This window comes from Heptranchias perlo, chromosome 32 (genome assembly GCF_035084215.1).
Source record: "Heptranchias perlo isolate sHepPer1 chromosome 32, sHepPer1.hap1, whole genome shotgun sequence".
NCBI classification, from domain to species: Eukaryota; Metazoa; Chordata; class Chondrichthyes; order Hexanchiformes; family Hexanchidae; genus Heptranchias; species Heptranchias perlo.
Window position 1 is genome coordinate 33,938,512 of NC_090356.1, and position 17,028 is coordinate 33,955,539.

The 17,028-nt window shown below is 42.8% G+C and overlaps 1 protein-coding gene across 1 annotated transcript in view; it reads left to right on the plus strand.

Moving 5' to 3' along the window:
• Positions 1-17,028, plus strand: part of LOC137301220 (ephrin type-B receptor 2) — a 1,084,770-nt gene that overhangs the window by 109 nt on the left and 1,067,633 nt on the right. The gene's annotated exons all lie outside the window — the stretch shown is intronic.

The window sequence follows — 17,028 nt, forward strand, 5'->3', positions numbered from 1 at the left end:
GCTGTATTTATTTGTGTAATAAAACTTTTTTTTTGTTGGAGGAAATGTTGCTGAATATAGAGTTTGTGCATTAGAATCCAGCCTGTGACAGGTTTACTGACTGATGCATGGGAATGATGGAGGGAAATCGGATTTCCTACCTCTTCTGATGATTAATTTTAATTTCCGACTGAAACACTTCTGGATTTTGCTCCATTTGATATTAACAGCAGCTTCCTGATATAGGATTTCAAAACAAAAGTTGTGTTCTTGCAATATCTTATTGTGTGCAGTGAAATTGTACATTGAATTTATTATGTGTCTGCAAAAGGGGTTGAATCGTTAATAGTAGCACGTTTGAAATTATTGTGAATATAACTAATAGTGAGTAAAATGTAAGTTTCCTTGATGGAGAAATCAACATTGGGGTTCCCAGCGAGGAGAGCCCGGTGCTCAGTCAGCGGCTCTCGACACGCTTCAGATCATCTGCTGTATTTTGGTTCGATGTAAATCTTTCGAGACCGATTGGGATTTCGTCCCATTGAGAAGAACTGGGGAGGAGACGGAGTGAGGAATAGGAGAGAGACTGAGAGGAATTGGAGAGAGACTGGGTGAGGAGTTGGAGAAAGATTGAGTGGAGAACTGGAGAAAGATTGAGTGAGGAATAGGAGAAAGATTGAGTGAGGAATTGGAGAGAGACTGAGAGAGGAATTGGAGAGAGATTGAGAGAGGAATTGGAGAGAGACTGGGTGAAGAATTGGAGAGAGATTGAGAGAGGAATTGGAGAGAGATTGAGAGAGGAATTGGAGAGAGATTGAGAGAGGAATTGGAGAGAGATTGAGAGAGGAATTGGAGAGAGACTGGGTGAAGAATTGGAGAGAGATTGAGAGAGGAATTGGAGAGAGACTGGGTGAAGAATTGGAGAGAGATTGAGAGAGGAATTGGAGAGAGACTGGGTGAAGAATTGGAGAGAGATTGAGAGAGGAATTGGAGAGAGACTGGGTGAAGAATTGGAGAGAGATTGAGAGAGGAATTGGAGAGAGACTGGGTGAAGAATTGGAGAGAGACTGAGCGAGGAATTGGAGAGAGATTGAGAGAGGAATTGGAGAGAGACTGGGTGAGGAATTGGAGAGAGACTGAGTGAAGAATTGGAGAGAGATTGAGAGAGGAATTGGAGAGAGACTGAGAGAGGAATTGGAGAGAGACTGAGAGAGGAATTGGAGAGAGACTGAGAGAGGAATTGGAGAGAGATTGAGAGAGGAATTGGAGAGAGACTGAGAGAGGAATTGGAGAGAGACTGAGTGAAGAATTGGAGAGAGATTGAGAGAGGAATTGGAGAAAGATTGAGTGAGGAGTTGGAGAGAGACAGAGTGAAGAATTGGAGAAAGATTGAGTGAGGAGTTGGAGAGAGACTGAGAGAGGAATTGGAGAGAGACTGGGTGAAGAGTTGGAGAAAGACTGAGGAAGGAATTGGAGAGAGACTTTGTGGAGAATTGGAGAGGAGACTGAATGAGGCAGTGCTGTGTGTTGGAACACTTGTGCAGTTAGAGTGCCTCCTGGCTTTCTGACAGACAACGGTGCACTGAGTGACAGCAGGAGAGCATCTGCCCATGCCCTGGGGTTTGTCCCTGCCCCAGAGGTTGGCCCCTGACCCTGGGGTACCTCTTTCTAGGGCCGGTAAGGCACCCCAACATGAGAGTAGTGATGCTGAAATTGCTGATGGCTAATACAGGGATCTGGGGCTTTGGGGCAGGCTGCTTTGCACTGGAATGGCATTTCTAACATTAGCTGTTCTTTTGTGTAATAAGGAACAGTGGCTGACATTTCACAGTGTATACATTCACTATCTTCATTTTTTTTTATTCGTTCATGGGATGTGGGCGTCGCTGGCGAGGCCGGCATTTATTGCCCATCCCTAATTGCCCTTGAGAAGGTGGTGGTGAGCCGCCTTCTTGAACCGCTGCAGTCCGTGTGGTGAAGGTTCTCCCACAGTGCTGTTAGGAAGGGAGTTCCAGGATTTTGACCCAGTGACGATGAAGGAACGGCGATATATTTCCAGTCGGGATGGTGTGTGACTTGGAGGGGAACGTGCAGGTGGTGTTGTTCCCATGTGCCTGCTGCCCTTGTCCTTCTAGGTGGTAGAGGTGGTGGGTTTGGGAGGTGCTGTCGAAGAAGCCTTGGCGAGTTGCTGCAGTGCATCCTGTGGATGGTACACACTGCAGCCACAGTGCGCTGGTGGTGAAGGGAGTGAATGTTTAGGGCGGTGGATGGGGTGCCAATCAAGTGGGCTGCTTTGTCCTGGATGGTATCGAGCTTCTTGAGTGTTGTTGGAGCTGCACTCATCCAGGCAAGTGGAGAGTATTCCATCACACTCCTGACTTGTGCCTTGTAGATGGTGGAAAGGCTTTGGGGAGTCAGGAGGTGAGTCACTCGCCGCAGAATGCACAGCCTCTAACCTGCTCTTGTAGCCACAGTATTTAATTAAATTAATGCATTCCGCAACGGAGATGCATTTTTTTCTCTGTGTGTTCTCTAGCTTGTTATAATTTATGCCTAGTGTCAATAGTTTTTATTATAATGCAAACATTTTACAATATTCATACAAAGAATTCCACCCACCTTCTCTAAAAAGGCCCTCTTTGCTCGCGACCTTTTCTGTTCCCTGCCTGTTGTCAACGGGCAAACTTTAGAGGTCCATTTGTTAGACGTTAAACCGAGGCCCCATCTTCAGATGGACATTGGCACTATTGGAAGAAGAAGAAATGAGATTCTCCCAGTGTTCCAGGCCAACATTCTGCCCTCAACCAACAGCACCAAAAAAAGGCAGCTTGACTGGATATTGACTTGGCTGCTGCGTTCGCCAATAAAACAACAGTGATTGCACTTCAAAAGTAATTCATTGGTTGTAAATTAGACATCTTTGACGTATGACGTCAGGCACTACATAAATGCATTACATAGGATTGTGTAGAATCTATATCACAGAAACAGGGCATTCAGCCCAAGCGGTCAATGCTTGGACTCCACACGAGCCTCCTCCCACTCTAATTACCTCGCCCCACCGTGCCCCCATATCCCTCTATTGCCTTCTCCCTCATGTGTGCATCAAGCCTCCTCTTAAATGTGTCAGTGGTATCTGCTTCAACCACTCTTTGTGGCAGCGAGTTCCACATTCTCACCACTCTCTGTGTAGAGAATTCTCCTGAATTCTTTATTTGATCTATTAGTGACCATCTTACATTGATGTCAGTTCTTTTCCCTGCATCAGAGTAGCTTCATTGATCAGAAGACTAGTTGAGGCCATAGACCCCCACTTGAAAATATTGGCCAGTAGGTCTGCAGGTTTAACTTCCGATTTTAGGTTCTAGTTCGTTAAGTGCACATATCTAAAAGGCAGAGACTTTGATTTTTTGGTTCAGATTTCGTCCTACAAAATTATTATATTGTGTCTTAGAAAATGTCAATAAGAAATCACGTTGTCACCATTGATAAATCAAATTTCCACACGTAGGGGGTACGGTAATGTAGTGGTTATGTTACTGGTCTAGTAATCCAGAGACCTGGACTAATAATCCAGTATGAACGTGAGTTTCAATCCCATCAGGGCAGTCGGAGAATTTTGATTACAGTTTGAATAAATAAATGTGCATCAGTAAAAGACCCTGATGCTGTCGGATCATTGTAAAAACCAAATTGGTTCACTAATGTCCTTTACCAGGGAAACCTGCTGTCCTTACCCGGTCTGGCCTATATGTGACTCCAGTCCCACACCAATGTGATTGGTTGCTTAGCGTTAGTGCTTCCCAGTGTGGTAGCCGAGTAAGCCACTCAGTTGTATCAAACCACTACAAAAAAGTATAAGATGATTTGGTGAAAGGAGCTGCAGTGGTTCAAGAAGAAGGCTCACAACCACCTTCTCAAGGGCAACTAGGCAATGACAGCGATGCCCACATCCCGAGAATGAATAGAAATAAAAATGTGGGGTTCAAGGTTACATTTATCCAGCAGCAGCTGAATTCCAAATGCCCACACACAGGCTCCAGACAACCCCAAGACTTGGGCACATTTTCCTTTCTAATATTCAATGAAAGTGTTCAGAGTGTCCAGCTGTCCCAGTGGCTGAGAGCTACATTCACTAACTCTGAGTCCCACCGATCAGGAAATCCCAGGGTCAATCTTGGTGTCTGTCAAGTTAGTTGTTCTCAGCTGATGTATGGCTGCAGAGTCCCTGGATTAAGGAAGGGAAAATTTGCTCCTGATACAGTCACCCCTACCGGGACTGAACAGGCTGGGGCTCTTTTCTGTAGCAAAGAGAAGACTGAAAGGTGACCTGACAGAGGTCTTTAAAATAATGAAAGGGTTTGTAGAAGAAATGTTTCCATGGGTGGGGGACTCCAAAATCAGAAGCCATAAATATAAGGTAGACACTAATAAATCCAATAAGGAATTCAGCAGAAACTTCTTTACCTAGAGAGTGGTGAGAATGTGGAACTCGCTACCACAAGGAGTAGTTGAGGCGATTAGCACAGAGGAATTTAAGGGGAAGCTTGATAAATACATGATGGAGAAAGGAATAGAAGGATATGCTGATAGGGTGAGATGAAGTAAGGTGGGAGGAGGCTTATGTGGAGCATAAGCACCGGCATAGACCCGTTGGGCCGAATGGCCTGTTTATGTGCTGTAGACTTGATGTGGCGAGAGAGACATTGGCTTGACATGTCCATACTGCAGGTTATGGTGAATGAAGTGAGGGGCAAGTGTTTGTGTGTTAGTTCAAGAGGACTGATAATCTTGCAGTTGGGAGTCTAAAAGTTACCACTGGCATGGACTTGTATTGAGGCTTTAGGGACCGGTGTTCTTATCCTGGGTGTTCCAAGTTATGCCCACACCAGCATTGAAATTTAGTACTCCAAAGCCCTTCTAGTGCCACTTTAGTCAGCTCCAGAAAGTGACAGCAGTCAGGATTGACTCCCAGCCTAACTGTCTTTCTCAGGGAGGTGCTCAAGATGGTTTGCCCTGCGCCAAGCCTGAAGTGGGTTTGTTGCTTTATGCCGTCACTGGCTGCCGCTGCATTTTGTGCTACATTTAATTATATCAGGGATTAGAGGCAGCTGCAGACATTTACACTGAACTGATGCAACCCAGAAAGAAATGATAACTTGAATATGTGTGAGAAAATTGAACGTTTTTAAGACAAGTGACAATACAAACTGACAGATAAGTGAAGCATCAAAATGAACTGGGATCCATTGAACACTGAGCCTTTAGAAAATGGAGACAATGGAGGTAGCAATGCTTACACTGGTTATGAACGAAAAACACGAATAGGGCTTAAAATTTGAACTCGGAGGGAATGATCAGAATTATTCCTCACCTACAAATTTGAAGGACAGAATTCCATCTTTGTTTTCTGGTATTTCAAACAATCTCCCTGTTTGCTGATTTCTTTATTTCCTTCTTTTAAGTCACATTCTACCTTGTGAGTGTCTCGTTCCGAGAGGGTTTCACTGAGAATGCTAATATCGAGCTGCTCCTGATGCTTTCATTTCCTTTTGTTCTTCTTTGCTCCACTCCACAAATTTCCATTCAAAGTACAAACGCAGGTCTGTTGTAGTAAAGTGAGTCTGCTACAAATTGCAGCTGGCAGTTAAAATAAAGGGGTGAATTATTTTTTTAAAAAACAACAATTTCACTTGCTCCTGAAGTAGGTGCAAGTTGATGCTTCAGAACCAGTGATCCTGAAAGACACACCATCATGACATTCTGCTACGTAACTCAAAACCTAACACGTATGAATTGCTACATATCCTTCTTACTATCACATATTATATGATTGTTTTTAAAAATTCCAACAATGCCAATTATTGTCCATGAAGCAGTTCTGGAACACTCAACATGCAGACTGCAGACCGAGTCCACAGCTGACTTGGGCCTTTGTTCAGCCCTTCTCATTACCTCTATTGAAGTGAAAAGTGTTGAGCAGGAACATGATCCAGGTCAGTAAAGTAATGAAAGGTATAGACAATGCAAAAAGAAGAAAAGGTTATTGAACTTAAACTATGATTGTAGAATCTAAGAGGACACGTATAAAACTAGCAAACTGCAACAAGACAAGAGAGTTGAAGAATTATTTTTCCTACAGAGGAATAAATATGTGGAATAGACTTGCATAAAAAGCAATCAAAGTTGTCCGTTAAAATCGCAGATAGAAGAGGGGTCAATCAAACACATTGAGCATTCACATGCTGACGTTACCAACACTCTAGGCTCACATGGGTAAGTGTAGATGCTGATCACATAGAGCAGAAAAATCTGCACATGTAGAATGGAGTCTGGAAGATAAATAAATATGGGTTAATAAATGGCAGCGATGGGTTACACAGTAATGGGTTACACTGTGATGGATTATACTGTGATGGGTTATTCTGTAATGGGTTATACTGTAATGGGTTATTCTGTAATGGGTTATACTGTGATGGGTTACACTGTAATGGGTTATACTGTAATGGGTTATACTGTAATGGGTTACACTGTGATGGGTTACACTGTAATGGGTTATACTGTAATGGGTTATACTGTAATGGGTTACACTGTGATGGGTTACACTGTGATGGGTTACACTGTAATGGGTTATACTGTGATGGGTTACACTGTAATGGGTTATACTGTAATGGGTTACACTGTGATGGGTTACACTGTGATGGGTTACACTGTAATGGGTTACACTGTAATGGGTTACACTGTGATGGGTTACACTGTGATGGGTTACACAGTGATGGGTTACACTGTGATGGGTTACACTGTGATGGGTTACACAGTGATGGGTTACACTGTGATGGGTTACACTGTGATGGGTTACACAGTGATGGGTTACACAGTGATGGGTTACACTGTGATGGGTTACACTGTGATGGGTTACACTGTGATGGGTTACACAGTGATGGGTTGTACTGTGATGGGTTACACTGTGATGGGTTACACTGTAATGGGTTATACTGTAATGGGTTATACTGTAATGGGTTACACTGTGATGGGTTACACTGTGATGGGTTACACTGTGATGGGTTACACTGTGATGGGTTATACTGTAATGGGTTATACTGTAATGGGTTATACTGTAATGGGTTATACTGTAATGGGTTACACTGTGATGGGTTACACTGTGATGGGTTACACAGTGATGGGTTACACTGTGATGGGTTACACTGTGATGGGTTACACTGTGATGGGTTACACTGTAATGGGTTATACTGTAATGGGTTACACTGTGATGGGTTACACTGTGATGGGTAACACTGTGATGGGTTACACTGTGATGGGTTGCACAGTGATGGGTTACACAGTGATGGGTTACACAGTGATGGGTTACACTGTGATGGGTTACACTGTGATGGGTTACACTGTGATGGGTTACACTGTGATGGGTTACACTGTGATGGGTTACACTGTGATGGGTTACACAGTGATGGGTTACACAGTGATGGGTTACACTGTGATGGGTTACACTGTGATGGGTTACACAGTGATGGGTTACACTGTGATGGGTTACACAGTGATGGGTTACACTGTGATGGGTTACACAGTGATGGGTTACACTGTGATGGGTTACACTGTAATGGGTTGTACAGTGATGGGTTACACTGTGATGGGTTACACTGTGATGGGTTACACTGTAATGGGTTGTACAGTGATGGGTTACACTGTGATGGGTTACACTGTGATGGGTTACACTGTGATGGGTTACACTGTGATGGGTTATACTGTAATGGGTTATACTGTAATGGGTTACACAGCAGTATTCCAGTTGAGCAGTTCTGGTGATGTAAACTACAGGATTGAAACTCAAGCAGTTTCTGAATGACAACAGGATCATGGATTCAGTCTTTTTTTTCATAGCTTCTGTTTCCTTTTCCTTACGGTATGTAATCTAAATTTTTCATTTTCAACTCTTGAGCTTTCTTCTTATTATGGGCTAGTTGTAGAAATTTTTTGAAAAGAAAGGCAAGAGAATATTGAGCAGACATGACCTACCTGGACAGGCCCGACAGTAACTCCATTTTTTTGTCAGTTGATTTGCAAAAAGTTCTACAATGAGATATTGTTGAGACGATGGAGAATTGGATGGTGCGGTGGGTTAACCATTAAACATTCACCTCTGGGATCTGTGCTTGAATCCAGCCTAGACTCAGGCTGTAAGTGTGTTCTCCCTGTTGACTGCAAGGTTGCTGGGAATTGGCACTCCAGTTCCTGGCACAGGTTAGTCCACAAAAGGTAACAAAATTACCTTTGATTCAACACTAATTGATACTTAGCTTGTTATAGTTTCAGGCACTTCAGGGTGCTGTTGGAAGTGAGACATTCTGGAAGTGAGACATGCTGAACAATATTACACGAATCACGATGGGAAGATCGTACCCACCCAAAAGGGTGCTGCTGCAGTTTGCTACAACACTCAGACTATCACAGGAAATCGACTTAAAGGCGCAAGGGAAGTGGGGATCTGATATGTAGTAAATAGATCAGTTTCTGTATGCACCATGTTACTGTGCCATTATAACATGCATTGATTTCTGGCACATTGTATGGTTATGAATTCATTGCCAAATTCGTATTATAACAATTATACAAATTAACATTCCCACTCAAGCATGGCCTGTGAAATTAAAAAAACACACTAGTTTCAGCAGGGAGTTAGGCTGTCCTGTTGAAGTAAAGTAGAGGATGTGTCACTCTGTCTCCAGCCCGTGCTGTACTGCACTTGACCTGACAATGCTTGCTGCCGTCATTGTCTTCAGAAAGTGGACTCACATTGCATTCCGCAGCTTCGTGAAGCCTCACTTTGATAAGCACACACATTCATCAAAACAAACACAAATACACAAAACATACTATATGGAGCACATCAAGGAACGATTACAGGGCAGTGGTCCAATCAAGGGGTCCAAGGGTTCATAAAATGTAAAATGGAGGCTGGACTTCATTGCAAGGTATCATTATATTCCACAGTATGGGATGTGAGCTCAGTGAGAATGGGTTTATTCAGTTGTGGGGAGTTTACTTGTCGACAACATGTCTCAGGACAGATGTTGACTCTCAGGACAGATGTTGGCTGTCGCTGATGGTCAGTGCCATTCACAGACTAGGAAGAACAACTGCGACACAATCATTAAGTTTATCAAGAAATAACTGGAAGTTAATTACCAGGAAATAATAGGACAAGTGTATGTCCAACAATTTTAGTCTTAACAAGAGCAATTATTAAATCACACAGTAAATAGCTGCCCGTCTGGTGCTGCATTCTTCTCTGTTTTTTTAGAATTCAGTGATTTTATCGTCTCTAAGGAAGGATATAGTTGCCTTAGAGGCGGTGCAACGCAGGTTCACTAGATTGATTCCTGGGATGAGAGGGTTGTCCTATGAGGAGAGATTGAGTAGAATGGACCTATACTCTCTGGAGTTTAGAAGAATGAAACATATAAGATTCTGAAGGGGCTTGACAGGGTAGATGCTGAGAGGTTGTTTCCCCTGGATGGCGAGTCTAGAACTAGGGATCATAGTCTCAGGATTAGGGGTCGGCCATTTCGGACTGAGATGAGGAGAAATTTCTTTACTCAGAAGGTTGTGAATCTTTGCAATTCTAAACCCCAGAGGGCTGTGGATGCTCAGTCTTTGAGTTTATTCAAGGCTGAGATCCATAGATTTTTGGACTCTAAGGGAATCAAGGGATATGGGGATAGGGCAGGGAAAGTGGAGTTGAGGTAGAAGATCAGCCATGATCTGATTGAATGGCAGAGCAGGCTCGAGGGGCCGTATGGCCTACTCCTGCTCCTATTTCTTTTGTTCTTATGTCCTTATCCTGAGTTGTTACAATGCAACTTAAAACAGACACTGGGAATTGTTGGATCTTGGCCCAATATCATTGCATTATATCTGTTTCACCTGATGCAAATCAGCAACATAAAACAAGCCAGTGTAATGGGGAAACACCTGAACGAAAGTGTATTCTTTACATTAAGCAGTGCGATGTGTAACTGCCTGTTCAGTGCCTCATCCACTGAAACGCTCTGTTGCTGGCACTGTCCACTTACTACAGAAAGGGAATCCCAGATGGCAGTATAGGGGCAGCAAGAAATACACACACACAGAGCACACAAAATATGCATTCTGCAGGCAGCAATTGTTTTATTTATTTTACACAATTGTCTTTACCAGTTTACCAAATGGGTTCTTATCTCACCCTACTGCTGCTGCGGATTCACTGTACATTGAGAGTCCAAGGCAAGTGCTGTCATGTCGGTTGTTGAGCGGAGGGGAAACTGTTGAGATGGCATTATGGTACAGAATTCACATCGTTCATTACCTGTATCATGTCTAACTGTAGATCCAAAAGCTTAGAAGAAAAGCTGGCTGAAAAACTTTTCAAATCCCAGCACTTAGATCAGTGACAGGACGACTTGTCCCAGTCCGTGGCTTTTTATTCAGTGAATCATTTCTGATGAAGAAGTGCTAGAATTGGATAAGTATTTCTTAAGAATGATGGCCATTCCATACACCGTGTGGTTCAGTGGTAGGATCTGGATTTAGAACCAACGTGGTATTTCTGATCCTGGTATTCCTGTTGTAGGGAAGTGTTGAATTATAGCCAGCATTTCCCACAGTGAAGGTGGATCCTGTGTCTGGGTTCTCCGACAGAAACCATTCTGATGCATCACATAATGGTTATTGTGTCTAGGCTAGTGCCTGAGGCAAGAATACTGAGAGAGAGGAGGCAAAGAGATAAACTAACTACAGGGAAAAATTGTAACTCGTGCCTTGGCCTGTAACTATATCAAAATTACAACGCTTTATGACACCAATACATTCCTTTCACAAGTGCTTATTAGTGTCAGTCTGATCATAGTATCATAGTATGGTACAGCACAGAAGGGGGCCATTTGGCCCATTGTGCCTGTGCCAGCTCTTTGAAAGAGCTATTCAATCAGTCCCACTCCCCTGCTCTTTCCCCATAGCCCTGTAAATTTTTCCCTTCAACTATTTGTCCAATTCTCTTTTGAAAGTTATGATTGAATCTGTTTCCACCGCCCTTTCAGGCAGCGCATTCCAGATCATCACAACTTGTTGCATAAAAAAATGTTTCCTCATGTCGCCTCTGGCTCTTTTGCCGCTCACCTTAAATCTGTGCCCTCCGGATACTGACCCTTATAGAATCATAGAATCATAGAAGTTTACAACATGGAAACAGGCCCTTCGGCCCAACATGTCCATGTCGCCCAGTTTATACCACTAAGCTAGTCCCAATTGCCTGCACTTGGCCCATATCCCTCTATACCCATCTTACCCATGTAACTGTCCAAGTGCTTTTTAAAAGACAAAATTGTACCCGCCTCTACTACTGCCTCTGGCAGCTCGTTCCAGACACTCACCACCCTTTGAGTGAAAAAATTGCCCCTCTGGACCCTTTTGTATCTCTCCCCTCTCACCTTAAATCTATGCCCCCTCGTTATAGACTCCCCTACCTTTGGGAAAAGATTTTGATTATCTACCTTATCTATGCCCCTCATTATTTTATAGGCTTCTATAAGATCACCCCGAAACCTCCTACTCTCCAGGGAAAAAAGTCTCAGTCTATCCAACCTCTCCCTATAAGTCAAACCATCAAGTCCCGGTAGCATCCGAGTAAATCTTTTCTGCACTCTTTCTAGTTTAATAATATCCTTTCTATAATAGGGTGACCAGAACTGTACACAGTACTCCAAGTGTGGCCTCACCAATGCCCTGTACAACTTCAACAAGACATCCCAACTCCTGCATTCAATGTTCTGACCAATGAAACCAAGCATGCTGAATGCCTTCTTCACCACCCTATCCACCTGTGACTCCACTTTCAAGGAGCTATGAACCTGTACTCCTAGATCTCTTTGTTCTATAACTCTCCCCAACGCCCTACCATTAACGGAGTAGGTCCTGGCCCGATTCGATCTACCAAAATGCATCACCTCACATTTATCTAAATTAAACTTCATCGGCCCACTGGCCCAATTTATCAAGATCCCGTTGCAATCCTAGATAACCTTCTTCACTGTCCACAATGCCACCAATTTTGGTGTCATCTGCAAACTTACTAACCATGCTTCCTAAATTCTCATCCAAATCATTAATATAAATAACAAATAACAGCGGACCCAGCACTGATCCCTGAGGCACACCGCTGGTCACAGGCCTCCAGTTTGAAAAACAACCCTCTACAACCACCCTCTGTCTTCTGTCATCAATCCAATTTTGTATCCAATTGGCTACCTCACCTTGGATCCCATGAGATTTAACCTTATGCAACAACCTACCGTGCGGTACCTTGTCAAAGGCTTTGCTAAAGTCCATGTAGACCACGTCTACTGCACAGCCCTCATCTATCTTCTTGGTTACCCCTTCAAAAAACTCAATCAAATTCGTGAGACATGATTTTCCACTCACAAAGCCATGCTGACTGTTCCGAATCAGTCCCTGCCTCTCCAAATGCCTGTAGATCCTGTCTCTCAGAATACCCTCTAACAACTTACCCACTACAGATGTCAGGCTCACCGGTCTGTAGTTCCCAGGCTTTTCCCTGCCGCCCTTCTTAAACAAAGGCACAATATTTGCTACCCTCCAATCTTCAGGCACCTCACCTGTAGCTGTCGATGATTCAAATATCTCTGCTAGGGGACCCGCAATTTCCTCCCTAACCTCCCATAACGTCCTGGGATACATTTCATCAGGTCCCGGAGATTTATCTACCTTGATGTGCGTTAAGACTTCCAGCACCTCCCTCTCTGTAATATGTACACGCCTTAAGACATCACTATTTCTCCAAGTTCCCTAACATCCATGCCTTTCTCAACCGTAAATACCGATGCGAAATATTCATTTAGGATCTCACCCATCTCTTGTGGTTCCGCACATAGATGACCTTGTTGATCCTTAAGAGGCCCTACTCTCTCCCTAGTTACTCTTTTGCCCTTTATGTATTTGTAGAAGCTCTTTGGATTCACCTTTGCCTTATCTGCCAAAGCAATCTCATGTCCCCTTTTTGCCCTCCTGATTTCTCTCTTAACTCTACTCTGGCAATCTCTATACTCTTCAAGGGATCCACTTGATCCCAGCTGCCTATGCATGTCATATGCCTCCTTCTTCTTTTTGACTAGGGCCTCAATCTCTCGAGTCATCCAAGGTTCCCTACTTCTACCAGCCTTGCCCTTCACTTTATAAGGAATGTGCTTACCCTGAACCCTGGTTAACACACTTTTGAAAGCCTCCCACTTACAAGACGTCCCTTTGCCTGCCAACAGACTCTCCCAATCAACTTCTGAAAGTTCCTGTCTAATACCATCAAAATTGGCCTTTCCCCAATTTAGAATTTTAACTTTTGGGCCAGACCTATCCTTCTCCATAGCTATCTTAAAACTAATGGAATTATGATCACTGGTCCCAAAGTGATCTCTCACTAACACTTCTGTCACCTGCCCTTCCTTATTTCCCAAGAGGAGGTCAAGTTTTGCCCCCTCTCTAGTCGGGCCATCCACATACTGAATGAGAAATTCCTCCTGAATACACTCAACAAATTTCTCTCCATCCAAGCCCCTAATGCTATGGCTGTTCCAGTCAATGTTGGGAAAGTTGATGTCCCCTACTATTACCACCCTATTTTTCTTGCAGCTGTCTGTAATCTCCTTACATATTTGCTCCTCAATTTGCCGTTGACTATTTGGGGGTCTGTAGTACAATCCTATCAAAGTGATCTCTCCCTTCTTATTTTTCATTTCTACCCATATAGACTCAGTGGGCGAACCCTGTTCTCTGTTCTAAGGAGAACAACCCCAGCTTCTCCAGTCTCTCCACATAACTGAAGTCCCTCATCCTTGGTGCTATTCCAGTAAATCTCTTCTGCACCCTCTCTAAGGCCTTGACATCCTTCCTAAAGCCCAGAATTGAACTCACTACTCCAGCTGAGGCCTAACCAGTGTTTTATAAAGGTTTCGCATAAATACTTTTCTTTTGTACTCTATGCCTCTTTTTAAAGAGCAGGATCCCATATGCTTTTTTAACAGTCTTTTCAATTTGTCCTGCTACCTTCGAAGATTTGTTTCCATATACCCCAGGTCTCTCTGTCCCTGCACCCCCTTTAAAATTGTACCATTTAGTTTATATTGCCTCTCCTCATTTTTCCTACTAAAATGTAACACTTCATACTTCTCTGTGTTAAATTTCATCTGCCATGTGTCTGCCCATTTCACCAGTCTGTCTCTGTCCTCCTGAAGTCTGTTACTATTTTCCTCATTGCTTACTACATTTGTGAGTTTTGTGTCATCTGCAAACTTTGAAATTATACCCCCTATACCCAAGTCCAGGTCGTTAATGTCTATCAAAAAGAGCAGTGGTCCTAATACTGACTCCTGGAGAACACCACTGTAAACTTCCCTCCAGTCTGAAAAACAACCGTTCACGACTACTCTCTGCTTTCTGTCCCTTCGCCAATTTTGTATCTACGCTGCCACTGTCCCATTAGTCCCATGGGCTTTAATTTTGCTAGAATCTATTATGTGGCACTTTATCAAATGCACTTTGAAAGTCCATATACACAACATCAACCACACTACCCTCATCAAGCCTCTCCGTTACTTCATCAAAGAACTCAGTCAAGTTAGTCAAACACGATTTTCCTTCAACAAATCGGTGCTGAATTTCATTTATTAGCCCATAATTTTCCAAGTGCCAATTAATTTTGTCCTGGATTATTGTCTCTCAAAGTTTCCCGACATTAGGCTGACTGGCCTGTAATTGTCAGGTTTATTCCTCTCCCCTTTTTTGAACAGGGTTATAACATTTACAATCCTCCAGTCCTCCGGCACCGTCACCATATCTAAGGAGGATTGGAAGATTGTGGCCAGAGCCTGTTTGATAATTCATTGTATTGATCAATGAAAAGATGATCAGTGAGTTATGAGGATGTGAAATGCACTGTCTGAAAGGGTGGTGGAAGCAGATTCAATAGTAACTTTCAAAAGCGAATTGGATAAATACTTGAGGGAAAATTTTACAGGGCTGTGAGGCAAGGGCAGAGGAATGGGACTAAATGGATGGCTCTTTCATAGAGCCAACACAGGCAAGATGGTCCAAATGGCCTCCTCCTGTGCTGTGCCATATTATTTTACAATGATTTAAAAGTAGCTGCATGTTTTCACTTGGAGCTAACATTATTAGCTCAGTGCAGCAATCTATCACATGATTAAAAACAAATGGTTAAACTTGATGTTTGCTAATAAAATGACTAATAAAGTATTGGTTTCGTCGAGCTAACTCAGTAGTAAATGATGTGACATGGTGTGGACAACACGGAAAGCCTCAGGCAGAGGCAATGTCGAAGCAGAATCCCATGGCTTTTGTCACCGAGTTTTACTGCCAATTAAAGTTGTGACCGATTATCAAAAGCCAATAAACCTGTCTTTGCTATCACATTAGAAAACTTGGCTAATTCAAAGTTAAACTACTTAAGGCTACATTTTCATCAGTTCATTAATTTTAGCAAAAAACACAGACAAGTTCCCAACACTGAGTTGTTAATCCAGTCAATTTCAGGTTAATTTCAAGATGACAACAACTTGCATTAATATAGCAGCTTTTTTACACAGACAAACATCTCAATGCACCTGAGTGGAACCAACAATTTGCCTGACATGGTTAGTGTGACTGTTAGCTGCCTGACAATAGATAAAATTTCTCGTGAATAACTTCAGCAGATACTGTGACCATTACCATGGTAGTCATGATGTGGAGATGCCGGTGATGGACTGGGGTTGACAATTGTAAACAATTTTACAACACCAAGTTATAGTCCAGCAATTTTATTTTAAATTCACAAGCTTTCGGAGATTTTCTCCTTCCTCAGGCAAATGTTTCATCTTGAGAAAATCTCCGAAAGCTTGTGAATTTAAAATAAAATTGCTGGACTATAACTTGGTGTTGTAAAATTGTTTACCATTACCATGGTGTTAGTGTTGAGGAGCCAAGGAGAGCTCTTTAACAAAAGTGGTACTGCTGCAGTCCATTGTGTGTGAAACTCTGGGCGGATCTGACAGTGTCATCTGTGGATGCACCGTGTGTAAAATTACTGTATGAAGGCACCGACCTCAGTCTAGTCACATATGGCATTGAGATAAGTTTTGTTAAAATAGTGCGACTCATTGTCTGTTCAAAGTTTCAGTAAAGTCCGTCAGCCCAATTGGAGCTTCAGGAAGGATCTACAAAATGAAAATCTCTCTGTTTAATGATACCGTTAATGAAGGTATCATAGTATAATAGTAGGCTAGTGGCTCTTTGAAAGAGCTTTCCAATTAACCCCACTCCCCTGCTCTTTCCCCAGAGCCCTGCAAATTTTCCCTGTTCAAGTATTTATCCAATTCCCTTTTGAAAGTTATTATTGAATCTGCATCCACTGCCCTTTCAGGCAGCGCATTCCAGATCATAACAACTCACTGCATAACATTTTTTTCCTCATGTCACCTCTGGTTATTTTGCCAATTACCTTAAATCTGTGTCCTCTGGTTACTGACCCTTCTGCCACTGGAAACAGTTTCTCCTTATTTACTCTATCAAAACCATTCATGATTTTGAACACCTCGATCAAATCTCCCCTTAACCTTCTCCGTTCCAAGGAAACTCTTTGCTACAATGATAATAACATTAAATCCCAGTCATAATCCTTAGATAAAGCAAACTTCTAGCAGGTGAACATATTTTGCTTACCTGATAGACGTTTGGCAACTTAGGGGAAAGTCACAGGGTAGAGCTCTCCTACGTTGCTCTTGTGTATATCTTAGTATCTGGTTTTGGAGTCGTATTGGTGGAAGCCTGCCACCAGTTGGCCTGCCTGTCACTTTGGTCAAGAATGGTGCAGGAAGATGCATTAAGGACACTAAAGGCCTGCCATTCAAAACAGAACCATTACTTAAAAAATAAACAGGACAAAAGTATTTCTCTAAATGAGTGTAATCTCTCAACAAAAGCATAAAATTA